The sequence below is a fragment of the Haliotis cracherodii genome, unplaced genomic scaffold (genome assembly GCF_022045235.1).
Source record: "Haliotis cracherodii isolate W230 unplaced genomic scaffold, xgHalCrac1.p SCAF_10, whole genome shotgun sequence".
Lineage (NCBI taxonomy): Eukaryota > Metazoa > Mollusca > Gastropoda > Lepetellida > Haliotidae > Haliotis > Haliotis cracherodii.
This window is the reverse complement of record NW_027266265.1, coordinates 54,568,376-54,588,278: the sequence shown is the minus strand read 5'-3', so window position 1 is coordinate 54,588,278 and position 19,903 is coordinate 54,568,376.

Here is a 19,903-nt window from a genome sequence, read left to right as displayed (position 1 = left end):
GATGAAGGCAGCGATAGACATGCACCTTGGTCTCGTGAGATTACACGAGAATCAGAATTCGGAGAAAGTTGCGGGTGTGGTGGGGCAGTCATTGTCCACGTTCACATAAGATACGTCCTTGATTTTAGTAAGACAACAATTTCTATATAACATTTCTTGTAAATTATGTGTAGACTTCTTTTTTAATTCAGACTGTTTAGTAAGTACAAAAAGCATTGTGTGCGTGCTTGCGTGTGCGTGTGTGTATTTACATCACATGCAATACACGGGAATTTTTCTATACACGGGAATTTTTCTATACACGTGTGTGTGTGTGTGTACTCTGAAGATAAAACTTCGTGTCGTGTTCTTATATATATATATATATATATATATATATATATATATATATATATATATATATATATATATATATATATTACATTTACATCCATTAATGAAATAGCAGCAATCTGTAAATATTGTATTATAATTATTCACGTCATTTTCATTGGTGTTTGGGCATGAACGTTAACAATGACAACAACATCGAGTTTTATCTCCTGGACTACGGACGCTATTCTTGTAATGGCGAATATTTCACTTTCAATCTCAGTGTTTTATACTGCAGTATATTAGTACTGGTGACTTTAAAGAATAAGCTCCTGTGCTGTTAGTATATGTACCGTTAACACTGACAAGATATGTAATATTTGAGAAACATGCGTTTTTAGAGGTGCCTATTACGGATGTGATGTATAACTTAAACAAGGAAAACGTTTTATACGACTATTACTACTACTACTACTACTTCTACTTCTACTTCTACTACTACTACTACTACTACTACTACTACTACTACTACTTCTACTACTACTACTACTGCTCCTGCTACTACTACTACTACTTCTACTACTACTGCTGCTACTACTACTACTACTACTACTACTACTACTACTACTTCTACTTCTACTTCTACTGCTACTGCTACTGCTACTACTACTACTTCTACTACTACTACTAACAATAATAATAATCATCTTTGCCATGCTTGTGGTATTGACGCAGAGGGCCATCCATGGTACGAGCTGGGATGGAGCAATCCTTTAGAGTTTTTTTACATTTGTAGGTTTAGTTGGAAACTCATGCATAAATTTTGAAACGTAAAATTGTAGTAAAGGTTATTGTTATCACACAATATACTTATATGATCGTAAACATGGCAACATCATGATGGATCTTGTTTCTAATTTAACGTTTTCAATTGGTTTTTCTTCCTTTTCATGTGACGGAGGTAGGAATACTCCTGAGGGCTTCATCTTTCTGTTTGCCGTTTCTTAGAACCCCCAGCCTTGTATGACAACTCCTATACATTATTTCATGACACTAAGTGCAATAACATGAACTCTAACTTACCATTTCTGCAATGCAGTTTAAATGCATGTACACATTAAAACTACCCCTGTACGTTTTAAATTGCTTTATTAATTTCTTGCAGGATGCATCCTCCTTTTCGCTTGCCCTGATATCATCACTATTAGATAGTGATTCACAAACACATGCTTATCATATCATACAATGGATTCTACTTTAGCAGACATTTCTTATTATTCAGGAAATGGATTTTGCCATTTTTTTGTGTGTAACAGTAGAGGCAATGTGAATTAAACATACATCTAGCTTGGTTATTGTAATCTTATTCTATTTTCAGATAAATAAATATTAGGACAAACGATTGATTCGTGATAAAATCGTGTGTAAATATTAGAGATTCTTTTTCTCCTCAGATGAATTTGAAAACTTCTTCCAAATCATGATATATTTGTCCTAATGCTTGTTTCGAACACAAATTTTACACATTTACATGAGACTAATCCAGAAACAAAGTATTATTTTTATTTTGTGGCTCTATGTCTTATCAACCCCCGATTTTGAATAAAACAAAAATAAACATCTTAAAATTTTACGAGCAATAAATTGTCGGACACTCGAGTGAATGTGATAATCTACCATATCGACTATACATGTTTATAGCCGAAGTACAGAGTAAAGAGGATCCGAAAACAATCATAGTGGAAGTTTATTTTCGTTGATAAATTGTAGATGAGCAAGCAAATTAATGGCTATATATAAAGTATAGCCCAGATGTCTTATTGAACTCTGCATGCTCGCCTACAAACCATTATACAGGCGGAAGTTTTATATAAACCTTCTTCTAGTTTGCCTGTATTCTGGCGAATGAGAAGCAAGATAGTTTGACGTAGTGCGCAGAGACGATATGGGGGGTCTACAAATGAGGACGGGAGATAAACACCTTTTTCTTCTCTTGCCTGGCTTTTTCACCAACCCCTAGCAAAACGATTTTTGATAGAAAATTACCGAAATCGCCGTGAGTACGTGTCAGCTCCTCGCAGGGCCAGAGGGATCGCTAGCTGTGTATATTTTATCAGATTTTGGTTAACTTTGTTTACTTTAGAGGCAATACCCTCTCGTATTGTCAGATGAACTGGATAGTGGATTGGGACCAGTTTGTACGTTATCTGTGAGAATCGCCCCTCAGGCAAACCCACCATCTCCATTAACACCGTCGCTCTAATCTCGCTTACCCTAACTGTGCAGTGGGCGTGGCTTACTGATCGCCCACGTGACGAGCGCATTAATTGCACAAATGGTAAGATTGTCATAATAAATGGATAATGGCATGGTCAAATGAAAAATGTTAACAATGTATACAAAATTTATTTTGTAAATTTGTACATTTACGTGTTTCTTTGTTCTTGCAAATTATGTAATATCATGTATGAAATATACGGCTTCACATCCTTCTGTAAATCTTCAATTTCTATTTTATTTTAAAGAAATCATAAAAAAATACAAAACAAACATGTACACAAATTGACCAATTACTATCTGTCCTCATAGCCGCGTCAGATAAGCGACCATGGACGTTGCAATCATGTTTTTAGTACATATATTTATACCGTGCTCCCTTCAAATTATATTAATATTTGTCAATGGAACGCATTCATGTTTCCTCCCCCTTCGTTATCCGAACGATGTTTTCTTCCAGACCCCACCACTATGTATATGGAATATTCACATGCGTGTATCTATTTTGACACCCTTGAGTGTATTTTCTCTCATCCCCGCGTGAAATGCAAATAACACATGTTCCAAATCATATCCGCTCTATCTGTAAGAATCAAGACAGTGATGGTTTATGGACATGGGCACAAAGGTCGTAAGGTTCGTATTCTCCGCATCATTATGAAGCCGGTGTTGTTTTGGTTTAAGGACTTTGTTTGTATTGAAATAAATCAGTAGGTCTCAATGAAATTAAAATAAACGAACCATGTTTTCTCGGAATTTACATGACGCCTAAACATTTCCTTTTGTTGCAATATGTATATTTAAAAAAATGTTTCAATAAGTGTTTTAATACAAAATAACTTAAAATTTTACAGTTTGCTTACATATATGAAACGAATGATGGCGAATCCTTCTATCGCTTTATTTAAAGTCGCGGATGCGGAAATAAACAAAAAGTGCGACTAAGCGTTGAAAACCTATGCTGAAAAGTTCTACACATATGATATTGCCATCTATTGTATTGATTAATTAGTTACTTCTACTGATTGCTGTACACATCTCTTAATGGGAGTGAACATGTCTTGACATTCGCAAAATGCACAGCAAATACTTAAATAAGAACTTAAATTATACTAGAAATTAATTTTAGAAATAAAAATTTAAAAACCAAAGCTATTAGACCCAATTAAACACCAGTACATATTGAAGAGGAGAGTTTGAGTGATATGCATCTGAACAATCACAATAAGAATCAAGAATTTTTAGGATACAAACTAGCTACATATGGCAATAAATATAACTATAAACATGAAAGGTAGATATACATAATGTACATTATATTTATAAATATCACATATTATTTTCATTCATAGTGTATAAACACACACACACACACACACACACACACACACACACACACACACACATATATATATATATATATATATATATATATGGTAGCGTATACTTTAATGATGCAGATACTGTATTGATAAGACATAATAATCATAAGGTTTTGATAGTAAAGAAGACGATCGCGGTTCCTCATGCGTGTATAGAAACTTGAGAAAATGATGACGTAATTTGACTAAATTAAGCCCAGATTAGACTTAATTAAACAGAAAGATCATACCAACATAGCATAAAGCCATTAGTTATAATAATACCAAGTTAGAACGGAACGAGCATCTTCATTGAACATACTGTGAAGACAAGGAGATTCTATTTGCGATAAAGTAGTATCATCAATCTGGTAGTCCTGTCTAAGATAAACACAATGCCAACGAAATCTTAGTACTGAGGTGTTCATGGTACTCTTCTAGTGCTCCGCGGGGTGAAGTCCAGCCCCTAGCCTGTTCCTGGCTATCAACATGCCAAGTCCGCGATCATCGCTCTGTTTACATATGAAATTGCTCCTTAATAAGTGGCAGACTTAATGGAACTAGTGGTCTTGGAAGGGAGGGGGAGGGGGAAGGGAGGGGGTGGGATCCGACCTCAAGCCCAGGGTCCCTCTGACCGACAGCCTGCTCGTTTAATAAGAAATGTGTCGCATCATAAAAAATATCAATATTTAGAATTGTATTTGTTTTTCACGACCACCAGAGATTAGTTGGTTTTTGTGATTCTTCAACGTGATCAGATGATCGGATGATAGTCTTTCGTTGTTGTTACGAAATGAGAATATTATGGTAACCAAAATTAACAGCTGCGCATGTAGATTTGTTGGATAGGACGGACGCAAGAAATAAAAAATGAAAAGTGCGTTGTTTGTAAATATGCTTTCACAACTTAATTGAACACTATTACATTTATGTAGAGAAAAAATGACAAACATACCGTACTTTGTCATTACAAATATATATCTGTTTAGTAAGTCCATTTAATAATGTTCTTGAATTAATAGTCATCATATTGCTAAATTAATTATAATGATCTATCTGCCAAAGTCTTCCCTCGCATATGACTGGTCAGGCCGAATGTCTCTGTGGTTGTGATATATAAAAATACACATGGCATGAGTATGGAGTGGGAATGTGTGTTTCGCGAACACCTTGTCTCGTCACTGTAAGTGCACAATGCTTTGTGAGACTAGGTCTCCGTAGTAAAGCAAAACTTGCGTACACCGGACGAAAGTGTTCCCACTGAAATCGCCCGGATTAACGAATTTCAAGATTAACCAATCATGGTTACGGATTACGGAGTCATTGATGTAATCAAGTAGGCATTTTCATAATAATCTTCTGGAAGGTAAGATTTCTGGATTAACGGGGCTCGGACTAACGTGGTTAACACACACATACCCTATCTTCTGGCCATCCAATCCAACACTGCCACCCCCGAAGGGCGTCTGAGGCTATAACAACCAGACAACGATCCTGATATAGGGGTTGCATGTGAACAAAATCTTTCTGATATAACAGAAATCATGTGTGTATATTTTATTGCTTCACTCCAAACATATTTAACATGCGCATGTTCTATTTTCTATTACGTATATCATAATATCGTACTGTTAAAAAAACTCACTTATACCAACACAACGACATCCTTGCGTGCTGCTGCGACAGCCAGTGCCTCATCACCATCTTATCCCTATACGTACACCTCGACACTAACGACACAAAGATGCACTGTTCTGAATTACGTCTGCATTTTTTCAATGGCTATTGCAGTATCTTTTTACATTATCCAGTAACTCATTTCATAATTCAGCTTACATCTACTTTTTAGTGTCAGCATATTTCATCATTGAGGTAATATGTTATTGTTCAGCCAATACTTTCTGTTAACCTAACTAATATATATATCTATATTATTATCCATCCAACATCGTCATGTTTTAGCAAATTCTTTTATATTCTTCATAAATTTCAGTCTTAAGTGGGAAAGATATTTTGGACATATATGTTCATGGAGGAACCTCAATTCAATCTTTCAACTTGCAATAAAGAAGTTTGTATGTTGATTTTGAATATAGAAAGTCAACGCTCTATTATCCGACGAAACAGATGCCATTGGGCGTTAAAGGCAAAATAATGGTAAATATCATATGAATAGTTCACTAAAATTCAGTAATGACACCAGGTGTTCGCGAACTGGTTAATAGACAAACCCTGGCGCCGTTTGTGAGCTGTACATAATTATACAAGTCTACTGTCACATAAATTTATTTCCCTTCTCTATCAAGCTTAATACAGATTATTATGAAGAACCATGTTTGTCACTCACGTGAGGAATTTGACATTTCCAAAGTTTTCACATTGCCGATAGCTAGAAAGAATTTTACTGCATGATTTTAAAGATTATTTGTTCCGTGTTTAATAGGTTTGCATAATAATTCGATAAATGCACTTATTTCATATTATGCTAGCTTATCACTACTAATATGGACCGCCAACCACTTCACCGTGTTGAATTTATCTCACGTCTTACTGAGAACGTACATGATATCACGAGTACCAATAAGCATTTACACGAAATGCTGAAGCGTCTTGGAAAAGAGGGATATCTAAAACGTTATCTGTTGCATTTTCTGGAACGGGAATTTGAACGGGCTTAAGAACTGTTTATCATTTTGAGGACATCTACGCCGATCTGGGAAATCATATTTTCTAAATGTAAATCTTTTGTTTATGTAATTTACAATAAAAAACAATGTTTCAATCGTCATTTTGAGACTTTTTTTCAAATATACTAGAAATCTGAATAAACGTTTTTCAATCTAATGGTTTAAATGTGCGCGGGTATTGGACAACAAAACAGAAAGGAACAAGCATTAAATACGTTTTATCCATTAAATGATGTTCGCACATGCTTCGACAATACCCATTTGGACTCCCGCTGTCGTATATAAACGTTTGGATTCGGAGTCACCATATACTAGTATATTATGGTATGTCAACAGATCCGACAAACCATCCAACCATAATAATGGATCATGTGCTGTTAAAATGGTAAACCTTACAAGGTAAAAAAACTGTTTCTTGTTCGCCGTGTTTCGCGTTAGCATCAACTCTGAGAGAAACAGGTTCGTGATGTACAGAAACACTGAGACAAATATTTTACAGCAGAAACTATGTTTTTCATTCACCTGGCTACTTTGAAATGTAATTGCCGGATTGCTAGGTAATGAAAGGAGCGCTACCCCCTGCGTCGCTGTAATGTATAGTGGCTCTATGACACTTTTATGAAGACTAAGTTCCAAAGAGAGATCTGGTGGGCCATTTGTTCAAGGAAATCGAGGTATCCCCCTTCCTCTGCCTCGTCTAATGCCCCATCCTTCAATACAGCATAAACACTGTCAGCTCATTTATTTGGTTTTGAGAGTCTTTTTCTCGCCGTGGCACAATTTCCTTTTCTCTTGGATAGAAAACCTTCCCGTGGAGCCAAGGATGCAATTGAGGCATTTTTGATGTCTGGATTTGGGATGAATGGTTTTGGCTTGACAGCTATCTGGCTTTTATCAAGCAGGAATTCGATGTCTGTTTTGTGGCTGGTGTTTGGAGAAAGGGTCGCTGTTACGAAACAATCATACTATGAAAAAATGGAAACACATTTTGAACAACCGGGTGCCTTGCGACCAAATTCTCACGAATATTTTATTCCGAATAATTACTGTGTGTTTAATGATAAAACCAACGATGCAATAGCGATTGGGATGTGATGTCTGTGTATATTAACAATATACTGGAAAACATACAACCCATCTATATGTATGTGTACATACACGGGGGAATACTCATTTACGATAATAACTGTTATAGCATGTTAAATAAAATATCCACCACATAACAACTACGTAAGGATCCAGTGTATGCTTTAAGACAGATGTGCATGCAGGTGAGGCAAAAGTTCACCAATAGTGCAATGGTGCAAGGGAGACAACTCAGCCACTTTGCCGGTACAGAATCTTCAACATTCAACCATGATGATCTTCTGCTATTTTATTGAACGAGTATTGCAGATTTCTGAAATGAAAGTGTTTGCTTGAGGTTTTAATCCATATCATGTTGGTTTTTTTGCAACATAATAACTTTTGATTCTTAATAGTTTAGTTGATGTGTTGGGCGCAAATAGGCCTATAACCACCACCGGTATTGAATCATCTAGTCTCAACGATGTTAATTGGTCGGATGAAGAGTTTGTCAAGATAAAAGTCAGGCATTGACGTATGTTAATTTCACTGGTAAACCAAAGTTAGACTATTCATTTTCGTGAATCTAAACTTTTACTAAAAACGTATTAATGTGTTTCAAATATTGCATATGTAGTCTCTTAGCCATTTGAATAATTACTGATAAAGATAAACTGGGTGTCATTTTCCATACCATCTTCAACAGATGTTTAAAGCTATGAATTCTAACTTTTGCATACGAATGTTCCGTATGTTGTGTTGTTTCAATTATAACGTGAATAAACTACAAAAACAAACTAAGACGTACATGGCATTATCTTTGTTTGTCCTCACAGTTTCATCACATAGTCCCATGCAAGATAAGTTTACTGTGACAAATGGTAAAAAACACACAGCGGATTATCTCTTAACGTTTTGTTCTCAATTCTGTCCACCCATTTATTTTGTTCGTATGATATCACACACTTATGAAACGGTGTGTGTACAATTGTTGTGAGGTGTGCATTGTTCCTCGTCATGTTTATATCTCTGTTAATGTTTTTCAAGGTATCCTGCCTACTATTACAACTGATATCATGATGTGTTTATAAATCACTATCAAACAGTGATGATACCAGGTGTTAATAGTGCGCAAACCAGCCATGAAATTCTTTATTTGTGATATGGCCTGAAGGTAAACGACAGCGTGAAGGTAGACTTCGTGTACATCCGCACGTTAGCATGACTCGTGGGCCTTGTTCAGTTCCTTGTCTATACACAGAGACCATATACCGATCGGTGTATAGTCTCTGCTATACCCTAGCAGTGAAATATCTATTTAAGACATGTTACATAGCTTGTACTTTAAAATGTGAGTATTGTGTACAAACATATAAGTTACCATTTAAACACAAACTACCAACAGTTTTAGTCAAACACTCCGAACAGATCAATAGGACAAAAGCCTTATGCAGGACATTAACGATACAAAATACGTGCGTACTTATGTTTCTACTGAATATTTTGTACAAACTATAAAATATTTAAATTTAGTAAAACATACAATTATTTTCAAACATTTCAAACATAGCATATGTTATATCATGTTTTACAATTATCATATTAAATTTAAAACACAAAAATCATTTCGAATTCTGCATGAATTTTGACTATATATATTTAGTAAACAATAGAGGGATTTTTACAAACACGCACACACACACACGCACGCACGCACGCATATATATATATATATGTTGTCGCATTGTTGACTGAATATATGTTTTCTTTGCTGAATACATACATATATTACATAATTGAAAAACACAAAGGTACATGTAATTCGAGTGCACATATATGAAAGCTTAATTTTTTAATGTATGTGATTGTGTTTTGTGTGTTTGTGCGCGTGCGCGTGTATATATGTGTGTGTACATTGCATTAAACAGGGAATTCGTCTTGCCCTTACATAATAAGAATATAAGCGGCACAACCATTTTACAATATAAGAAACCTATAAATCTATCAGAGTCCATTTTAAAACATGAATAGATTATCTAAAAGTCAAGTAGGCTCAACTGATTCTGAAAGGTCACCACGTCGTTTGTTTAGTACCTGATACCTGACATACAAAGCGTTATAATTTTCATGTTCCAATTAGATCAAGTACTTCACCTGGAGAGGCCACGGGATGCTGGCCAGGTCGCGATGTAGGTGTTGGCTTAACAGGTGACCTACTGCGACATATAGCCTGGGCTGAATCCCTCCGGGTGGTTTGAGCAGTCAACTTGGAGGTTCAAACAGGTTAGCACATACCAAACATGTACTGGATGAATGTACTCATATCCTACACACACAGGTAGACTTTTCACCTGATTTGTACACGTATAGGTTACGTCATCGGTAATTATGGAAATAATGAGTGAAATGATATTGTATAACACTTGATGAGCTCGATATCATGAACAACGTCCCATGCCGTCGGTGACACGCAATCAATCAAGTCAACGAGCTTGACCACTCATTCCTATTTAATCTCCTCTCCACCACAGGTAGTGGTGCAAGGGGACTTTTACTTGTGTGATTTATTGTTGGGATCGTCTTTAATCGTATTGTAGCATTACACTGTGTTTAGGATTGGCTGTAAATTTAGTCTGAATGTTATTTGTTTGATTTATTGTTTTACATTTTTATCATCTGCTATACTTAAGCATCATGATAGTTTATTCAATTGTTCAATTAAGCATCAACCACACTGACGACATTTATTTATTTATTTATTTATTTATTTATTTATTTATTTATTTATTTATTTATTTATTTCACCAGTTTGACTTGAACACCATCCCTTTCAGACACATTATTTTGAATTAATTGTGTTACATATAATTACATAAATGACCAGATATGTCGCGCAAAAGCAGATATTATTGCCCTCGTGCTATCTCTCTCTTTCTCTCTCTTTCTCTCTCTCACACACACACACACACACACACACACACACACACACACACACACACACACACACACGGGCACGCACGCATACACACACACACGCCTAAATTAAAGCGACAAAACCATTTCCCCAATCACAAGAAATGTCTTCTGAAAGCAGAATCAATTATACGATTTTGACTAAATCATTTGTTTAAAAATCACTATCTACTATTGATGATACCAGAAACGGATTTGGCAAAAGTGAGTGGTCGGCAGCAACCAAATCTGACAATGCAAGAAATTGACACCCCGGCGAATCAGTCACAAACGACACCAGAGACGACTTCCGTTATCTTGTCCAGCTTTTGAAACAGAAAATATCTCTCACCCTACGATTATAAAAGTACATGTATGTCTAAAAGGTGTCACATCTTCAGCACGGCTAACATCGTAATGTTAAGAAAGCTCTAAAATATGTCCGCTCTAACATTATATGTACTAAGTAATTATATATCCAACCCAACCCATGAATACTGAGTGCGTTTTACTACCTACATCTGCATCTTCCCGAAAACCATATTTAATATATGTTTACATATTGTACATAAACATCTGTGCATTGGTGAATACTATTTGTATATGAATTGAATCCGTGTATCTCTTATACCGCTGATTGCCGTCGAAGTGAAATAGAGTTCAGTTAACGTTATCATTATCTGCTGGCTTCCCTTGTTAGTTTCCACCTTTAGTTATCTAAATAATATATATATATATATGTAATGGCAACAAAATCTATATATATATATATCCCACCTTTTGTTATCTAAATAATTTTGTTGCCATTACATATATATATATATATGTGTGTGTGTGTGTGTGTGTGTGTGTGTGTGTGTGTGTGTGTGTGTGTGTGTGTGTGTGTGTGTGTGTGTGTGTGTGCTCTCTGTCTCAAGGAATTCATTCACCTGATAAAGGAGTAAGTATACCTACTCCGAAACGCTGTGTTCCTCATAATAAAGAAGTTCACATCCATAAATTCTCTTCCTTATGTGTATCACTTCTAAATGCCTTTCAAAGAGTTCTCTTTCAGTTCTGTTCTGATGACTCGTCCTTATCCCGGTGTCTATACATCAATGACACACGAAGCAGGAACTAAGCTCCACGTTCCCGGTGTTCGAGCCAGCCAAGGTCCAGACGAAGTAATTAGTAATTGTGTGACACTGAGACACTTTCTCTGTGTAATTACGGTAATTAGAGCGATCATTAACTCTTATATAATAATTGATAGACATAATGTGATTTCAGGTAGCAGGTGCTTTTAACCGCCTTGAATCAAGCAGGGCTGTCAATTGGCCTGAGGTTAATCGCTCATGACATGGAAACCACGCCAGACTACCGGTACAAGTTCACCAGGAGTATTTCTGAAAATCATCACATGACCATTTACTGTTAGAAAAACACACATCGTTGAAAGATGGGTGTCCAGTGAGGACACATTTCTATCTTTCTATCAGACCCAAATCAGATAAATAAAGACGACAAAATCATTTCCATTACCATTAGACGTATCTGCTGAAAGCAAAGCCCGTTGTACGATTCCGACTTTACCATAATGCATATTGATGGTGTTATGTTTTTATCGTGTTATGCGTATCGATAAACATAACATAATAAAACAAAACACCATCAATACTCCACCCCCGAATATTAAATGGTCGGTCCTTAAATGCTTCCAGTATGACAGTAGCAGTATCCATATTAAACATTTTCTTGATCTATAAACTCTTCATGGGAGATATTTTTACCACACTGTTATGAGACTTAAAGTTATAATTTGTAATTGCATCATACCAAATCTGAGTGTACATATCTGTTAATCGTGGAATATTCAACTGTTTATCATTAAATAAGAATTGTTTATCCTCACCAACGTCTTGTGCAATCCATACATGTGAACTCCGGAAGAGAATATAAAATATTTCTGATATCCAATTTATTTTTCCAATTTCATCTAATTTCCTTTGCATAAGGTAGTATCTGTCTGGAATGTTCATAGTACCTGGGCAGAAACATGTTAAACCTGACACATGCGATGATCTACAAGTAAAGAATAACTCACATTTCATCACTGTACTTTCGACATGCTGAAGTTAGATGCCACGTAAGAAGAGGGAAAGCATTATAATTGAATGGCCTTTTAATCAGTGTAAACAGTAGTGAGTTACGGTTTATAGTCACATCGGCAATATTTCAGCCATATCATGACTAAGTGTAAACAGTAACAAGCATTTCAATACAAACGCCTATAGATGGATCAAACTTCTGTATCTTCTCCAAACGATATGCATGCCGTAATCTATTTCATTATAAAAGTCAATCAAAGGATAAAACAATCTATTTATTCTTCAAACGAAGTAACATCATGATTATAAAGTCTATAAATGGATCAAACACCACATTTCGTCTTCAAACGACGTAATACCATGATAATAAAAGTCAATCAATGGATCAAACATCATGATTCTTCTTTAAGCCATATTTTATTATACACGTCCATCACAAATCACACTGGTCATACCTGAAAGGGAGTAGTGAGTGAGTGAGTGAGTATGGTTTTACGCCGCTTTTAGCAATATTGCTTTAGCAATAACAATATTCCAGCAATATCACGGCGGGGGACACCAAAAATGGGCTTCACACATTGTACCCATGTCGGGAATCGAACCCGGCGGGTCTTCGGCGTGACGAGCGAACGCTTTAACCACTAGGCTACCCGACCGCCCCTCTCAAAGGGAGTAATAAGTGACCCCATATCCTTGACAAATGTCTATTTATAATCAAAGTATTGATCAAACATCAGGTTTCTTTTCCAAACGAAGTAATCTGTCAAACTATTTCATTAATAATGTCTATCAGTGAATCAAAATTGCTTCATCTTCAAGGACGTATGATCATAAACTCTATCAAAGGACGAAACATTCAGTTTCATCTTCAAAGTACGTTATCAGTAATCATGTTTTATCATGAATGTAACTCAATAGATTTAAACTCCCGTTTGTTCTCGAAACGATTTAAACAGTAGCCATAGTTCATACTAAATCTGGGCGGTCGGGTAGCCTAGTGGTTAAAGCGTTCGCTCATCACGACATGGATACAATGTGTGAAGCACATTTCTGGTGTCCCCCGCCGTGATATTGCAGGAATATTGCTAAAAGCGGCGTAAAATCAAACTCACTCACTCATAATACTTCTCTATTAATGAATGAAAGATACGACAACCCACGAATCAAACTTTTTTTCTTCTTCAAAAGACGTTACCGCATAACTAGTTCATTATAAATTACTATCCACGACTATCCATGTTACCAGTAAAACTAGTTCATTATAAACGACTATCCACGAATCAAACTCCTTCTTCGGCAGCTTCTTTTTCTCATACGGAAAAATGTTCCCAGATTCCCAATCACGTCAATTAAACTCTTATATTCTTAATTGATCTTATATTGAATGTATTTCTATTGAAAGATAATAAAATATGTGACACGTTCGTTAGTCACGTGATCGCTAATTAGCTATGACCCCAAGGGAAAAGGGATCGTATCGAATACATTAGGCGCACCTTGCAGTCTCTCACGTGAGCAGGCCCAATACAGGTAGGGTGTTTGGGGTTTAAAAGTAAAGAGTTCCTAAGAGTCCACCCTTTCAATTCTTGGTTTCAAGGACATTATATCCGGCCAGACGAGGGAGGTGTCGCCAGGCCAAGATCAAGGTAAGTTTCATACTTGACACATGCAAACACGTCTTGAGACAAACCATACATCTTAAACATATACACATTCAAATTATACATCTCATACTATACTCATGTATACGTAGTTTTAGACATGTATACATGTGTTTATATCCCTGAAGATAAAGCTGACACACGAAGGAGAACACTTCGTGTCTTATAATTATTTTGTGAATTTCTTTCCATATTTCCATATGTGCTACTGTACACCAGTGAATTTCATCGTTTTATATATATATATATCACGTATATATATATCAAAACCGTGTATACGTCTTATACACATGTACACATATTATTTTATACTTCTTATACACACGTATACATATTATTCTTTACTTCTTATACACATGTACACATATTATTTTATACTTCTTATACTCATGTATACATATTATTCTTTACTTCTTATACACATATATACATATTATTTTATACTTCTTATACTCATGTATACATAATATTTTATACTTCTTATTCCCATGTATACATATTTATCCATTTATTCACATGTTTACATATTTTACATCTTATTCCCATGTATACATATTTTACATCTTATTTACATGTATACATATACATTGAGTGTCTGTGTATGTTTCTGGATTTTCACATGTAAAGTCGTTAATGGTAAATGTTTGAGTACATACATTTAATTTCGTGGTCGGCTTATTCGTAATTGGATGGGTACATGAAGCACATTCAGCATTTACATTGCTACACGTTCATATCAAACATGACAATCATTTAGTAATACATGGTTTATATTTTGTGGTCCACGAAATACAATCATATTTGGTATGCTTTCTGAAGGGTTTTTGATTCACACTTTCAGAATCAGTACAAGACACAAACATTACGACAGTATACTTTATTAACCAATCAGTGCTTATGCTTCTCTCTTTGATGGCGTTAGGAAGCCTAGTGGTTAATGCGTTCGCCGGTCGCGTTGAACCGGGTTCGATTCCCTAACATGGATACAATTTGTATTTTAAGTGTGAATAATGCTCCCACCAACCTTCATATGTTTTCGCAAATCCGAAATCACAGGAAAATGAAACTGAATTTTAACATCGTTTCCGTATTCTTAAAAAATATTCTTGTGTCAAATTTTAAATCTTGTGTAGCACCTATTGTGTCTTTTAATTTCGTTTTATACTTATGTTACAGGTATATTGAGTATAAATACAACAAAAAATATGTTTTAATTCTACATATCCAAGTACATGCAATATGAAGAACACAATCGTATATAGTTGTAATTATGCACAGTAGCCTTTTGTAACATCACAGAATACATTTGAGACGATCCAATTATATTTTCTACCTGCCGTCATCTTTGCTGACCCCGGTGCCTCACCCACTTCCTACATGGTGGCTGCTCAGAGGCGGAAGCAGCTGGCACGGTGATTGATCGGAGACCCAGTATGATGTAGCCTTTGGTTAAATGTACAGGATTAGATAACTTAAATATGCAATATGTAGGTTTATCGCGTAGAGGAGTGAGTGACCACTTAACATCGAACTGGGAAAAGGTCAAACATGTGAAAAGTTTATTCTTATCTTCAGGGGCGTAATGTCATAAAGACTATTGTGAACAAAATACGATTCCTTTAATTTTGTCCAGACATGCTTTTAAAACGAGAAGTGAAGACACAGTGGCACACGAATTAGGTCTTACCAGCAAGCTGATGAAATAGGATTTCGAATTGTGTATATGTTTTGGTTTATGGATTATTTCGAAAGGATCAATAACTGGGAGCAGAAAATTTAAATTAACATGTTATATCAGGAAGTCCATGAAAAAGAAACAAACAAGTCAAATCTGATACAGTTGAATGAAAAAATAGTTATCGTGTTTAATATTTCCAAAAAAGTCCGTTAAGGTAGTATGGTCATTAAGCCATCAGACATTAAAACCCCCACTATTTTCAGTGATGTATACCAACGTTATCCCCGTGAGGTACAAATCCACTGACTTCATTTTGCGTGTGATCAGTGACACGCGGTAAACCATGCGGCAAGATCATCATGTGTACCTCAGGGTTTCCGGGAAGGAGTAATTGATTGTTGTTTAATTATCATACAAGGATGGAAAGTGGAACGCGTGTTACAATCATTTCGTCGTAATGTTGTCTGGTATGAACATGCACTTGGTCTCTTGACTGATGGTTTTAATTTAATCTCTGTTTTAGTTTTAAAAAAATTAAATTTTGAATTTTTTTCTCCGTTTTAGTTTAATTTTTTAAAATTTTAATTATTTTCTCCATTTATTCCATCAATGTCCAGGAAATAGTTGCGTAATCTTCATCCCAAATTAGCATAAACCATTGTGTGGTAGATATACCGAGTTATACCTGTATTAGACACTGAAGAAAAGTTCGTGACATGCGATTGAAGTTAAATGACACTTCAAGTCAGTGTCACAAGGTCTCTCACTTTGACTTATTTTTAGACATGTTGTCATGATAGTTCTTATGTGAGGCTTTTGAAAGATTATAACATCATGATTAATATTAATCACGGTCTATATTTAGCATCATGACGTCACGTGTAACGGTATACTTCATCACATCATATTTAATAATCGTGACCGGTCCCCGCTTCCTGTCATGTATACAGATGAGCACCTGTAGGTCACACTGGGCTTGAATTACACAGAAGCCTTGCACTGAGAATGTGATCATCTATGCATTACCTGCAAACCTCTGGAGTAGTTTTCTTAATTCAAACTTTAATGAATACGAATAATGAATATATATAAATCAACGCCATAGTATAATAAATCTCAAGTATCTTACGAAACAGATTCCATAGTGTAAAAGCCAAAATAATGAGGAAAATTATATGAAAGGATATCAGTGATTACACCATATGTTGGTGAAAAGGAAAGGCATGTCCTGCTCAACCGGCAGCACCCGTCACTCGCACGATGTGCCATGGCCAGTTGTAACGCACTCACAACACGTGCTACCTGTAAGGCAGATGCTCACCAGTTAAATAAACGCGACAAAACCCTTACCGTTGTACGATTCCGAAGTAAGTATGAGTTCATGAATCACAAACAAATACTGTTGACACCAGGGGTTCACGAAACGGAAAGCGTATTCTGCCCTAAGGTGGCACTCGTCACAAACACATGCAAAGGCAAATCAAGTGTTCACCTTAACAAACACGGGAACATATGGTACAAGTTTAAATAGGAAATTGCATTGGACATCACTGTTCACTGATGCTCCAAATAATACTTTTAACCACCATAAAACGCTTTGAATGCTAAAACCCCGATCAAACAACTTTTGAACACAAAGTTATCAGTGATAAACAGTGTTTGAAATTGCTGACACTATTATCGGTCTCCGTTGTATTTTTTAGGATAAAGAAGGAGCATTAAGAACACTGTAAGTGATGTTTGGTACTGACACATGCTCAGACTCAGTTATTTAGGAATTCTTCAATATCAGCTTTCGAACACATGACTCGTTTCACGGACTTTGTCGTGCCAAATCTAACTCCCGTGTTAACCCAGTTCCGACATAGACTTTCACTGTCTGAATGTCTTTGATAACGACTTTTAATTATACATGTAATGATTTTAATGTCCTCGAATACGAAGCTGCGACCAATTTATTACACCTATGGGTTTGTGTTTATACACTAGTTTAGCGCTCCTTGTTGTGCAGTGTTATCAAGATTAATGCAATCATTAACAAAAATCAGACTCCGATATTAATAGTTTATTTTAAAATTTTCGATTTTGATAAACTCTGTATACTCAGTTTAAATTTGAAAGTGGCAGTCATGAGAAACGTCGATGGTGGTCTCTTTCGAGTGGCAATCAAACCTGTCAAGTCTGACCAAAAAACATTCCCGAACGTGGTCGCTAACTCGTTCCAGGGCAGAAACAATCAGTTAGTGCTTCTTCCTTGGCAGCCATTTTGATTTCACTATAAGGGACATCACTCCAGACAGCTGAGACGGCTCTTCAACCGATTATTGCATGGGATGTCAAGTTTAATCCCCGATCCCAGAATCTTCATAATTTTAAGCGATTTTCGTAAAATAAAAAATGTCGTGAACTGCTCTCAAATTTGCCTTTGAAAGTAAATTCAGTAAAGATATCATTTAAGTGAAAAGATATATATTTTCATATAATATTCTTCTGCAAAACATTTTCCATGTAGATGTTAACTGTACAACACTTAATTCCCGTGGTATAATTAATCCAGACAGTGTCAGGATCCTGGCGTAGCTGGCAGTCTCGGTGACCCAACTCCTGACAACCACGTACTTTAATGTAGGACCTTCACATTTCAGGCCATAGGTATTTGCTTGACACGGGCCTGTCTACATGGTTGGCCTATGTTGTGGTGATAGTGCTGTTAGCTAGACAAATGGGCAGTGATTAGCCTCTCCAGTGACCACACAGCCTAGACATTTTTATTTCTAAGACATTTCAGTTTAATGGACGTAAACATATAAGGCGTCACATCAGTTGACAAATGACATGGTACGCCGTGACGAAATACACACGTCAGTGAAATCACGTCACACATTTCTCCCGGCTAATCCTGTCCAATCAGTAAGCTTCGCAGAAACTTTATTTTAAAATTCAAAGAAACTATATAAGCATTAATTTCAATCAATTAGGAATACTCGTAACATCGCCGCAACGTTGGGCTGTCATAAACCTGTACGCCTCGAGGCATGTCTTCGCTGTCAGGAGTTCTCTCAATGCGAGTATATGACACGAGTAATGCGCACCCCTCTCACCTTTCATCACTGAAATGGCAGGTAATTTTGTCCGCTAGGTGGAGTTTTAACCAGGCTGGAACATATGGCGTGAGACGTAAGTCTATAACTTTGAATACTATATGTCAAACTTATTGTAGCGCTTGTAACTTTTTCGGCCTATATTCTTCGTGTCCATTGCTTATGACATCAGCCATGCAAGTAAGCCATATATGATCCTGTCGATCATACTGACTTTTGACATCTTTTATGATACTATTTTTTTCTAGTTGATAGGATATTTTGGTCATGTGACATTTGGCCTTTTGCACTTAAAGACCTTAGTTTGTAAGTTTTTGATCAAACTCTAATATTATTTACTTAACAGAGAAAGTAAGCGTTCCGGAGTCTATTTTCGAGAAATGAATTAAATTTGTTTACAGATTTACGCATGCCACCGTTTTTACAAATACAGAAACAACGCATGAACCTGATCCGTCTATCTAAAGCCATGAATCTTTAAACCGCAATTTCGTGAAGTTTTACAAAGTTGCTGATGTTTTCAAATTGACTTGAACAAATTTCAAATAACTGAAATTTAATTTTCTATACATTAATTTGAAGACAAGGGGTTTATAAGATGTAAAAATGTACAGTACAAACCTTTCTCTACATTAATCATAGTTTTATCCGAATTATAATATGTGCGTGCAAAATGCACGTTTACACCTGCGTAATAACAGTGCCTAGTTGCCAATGCAAGC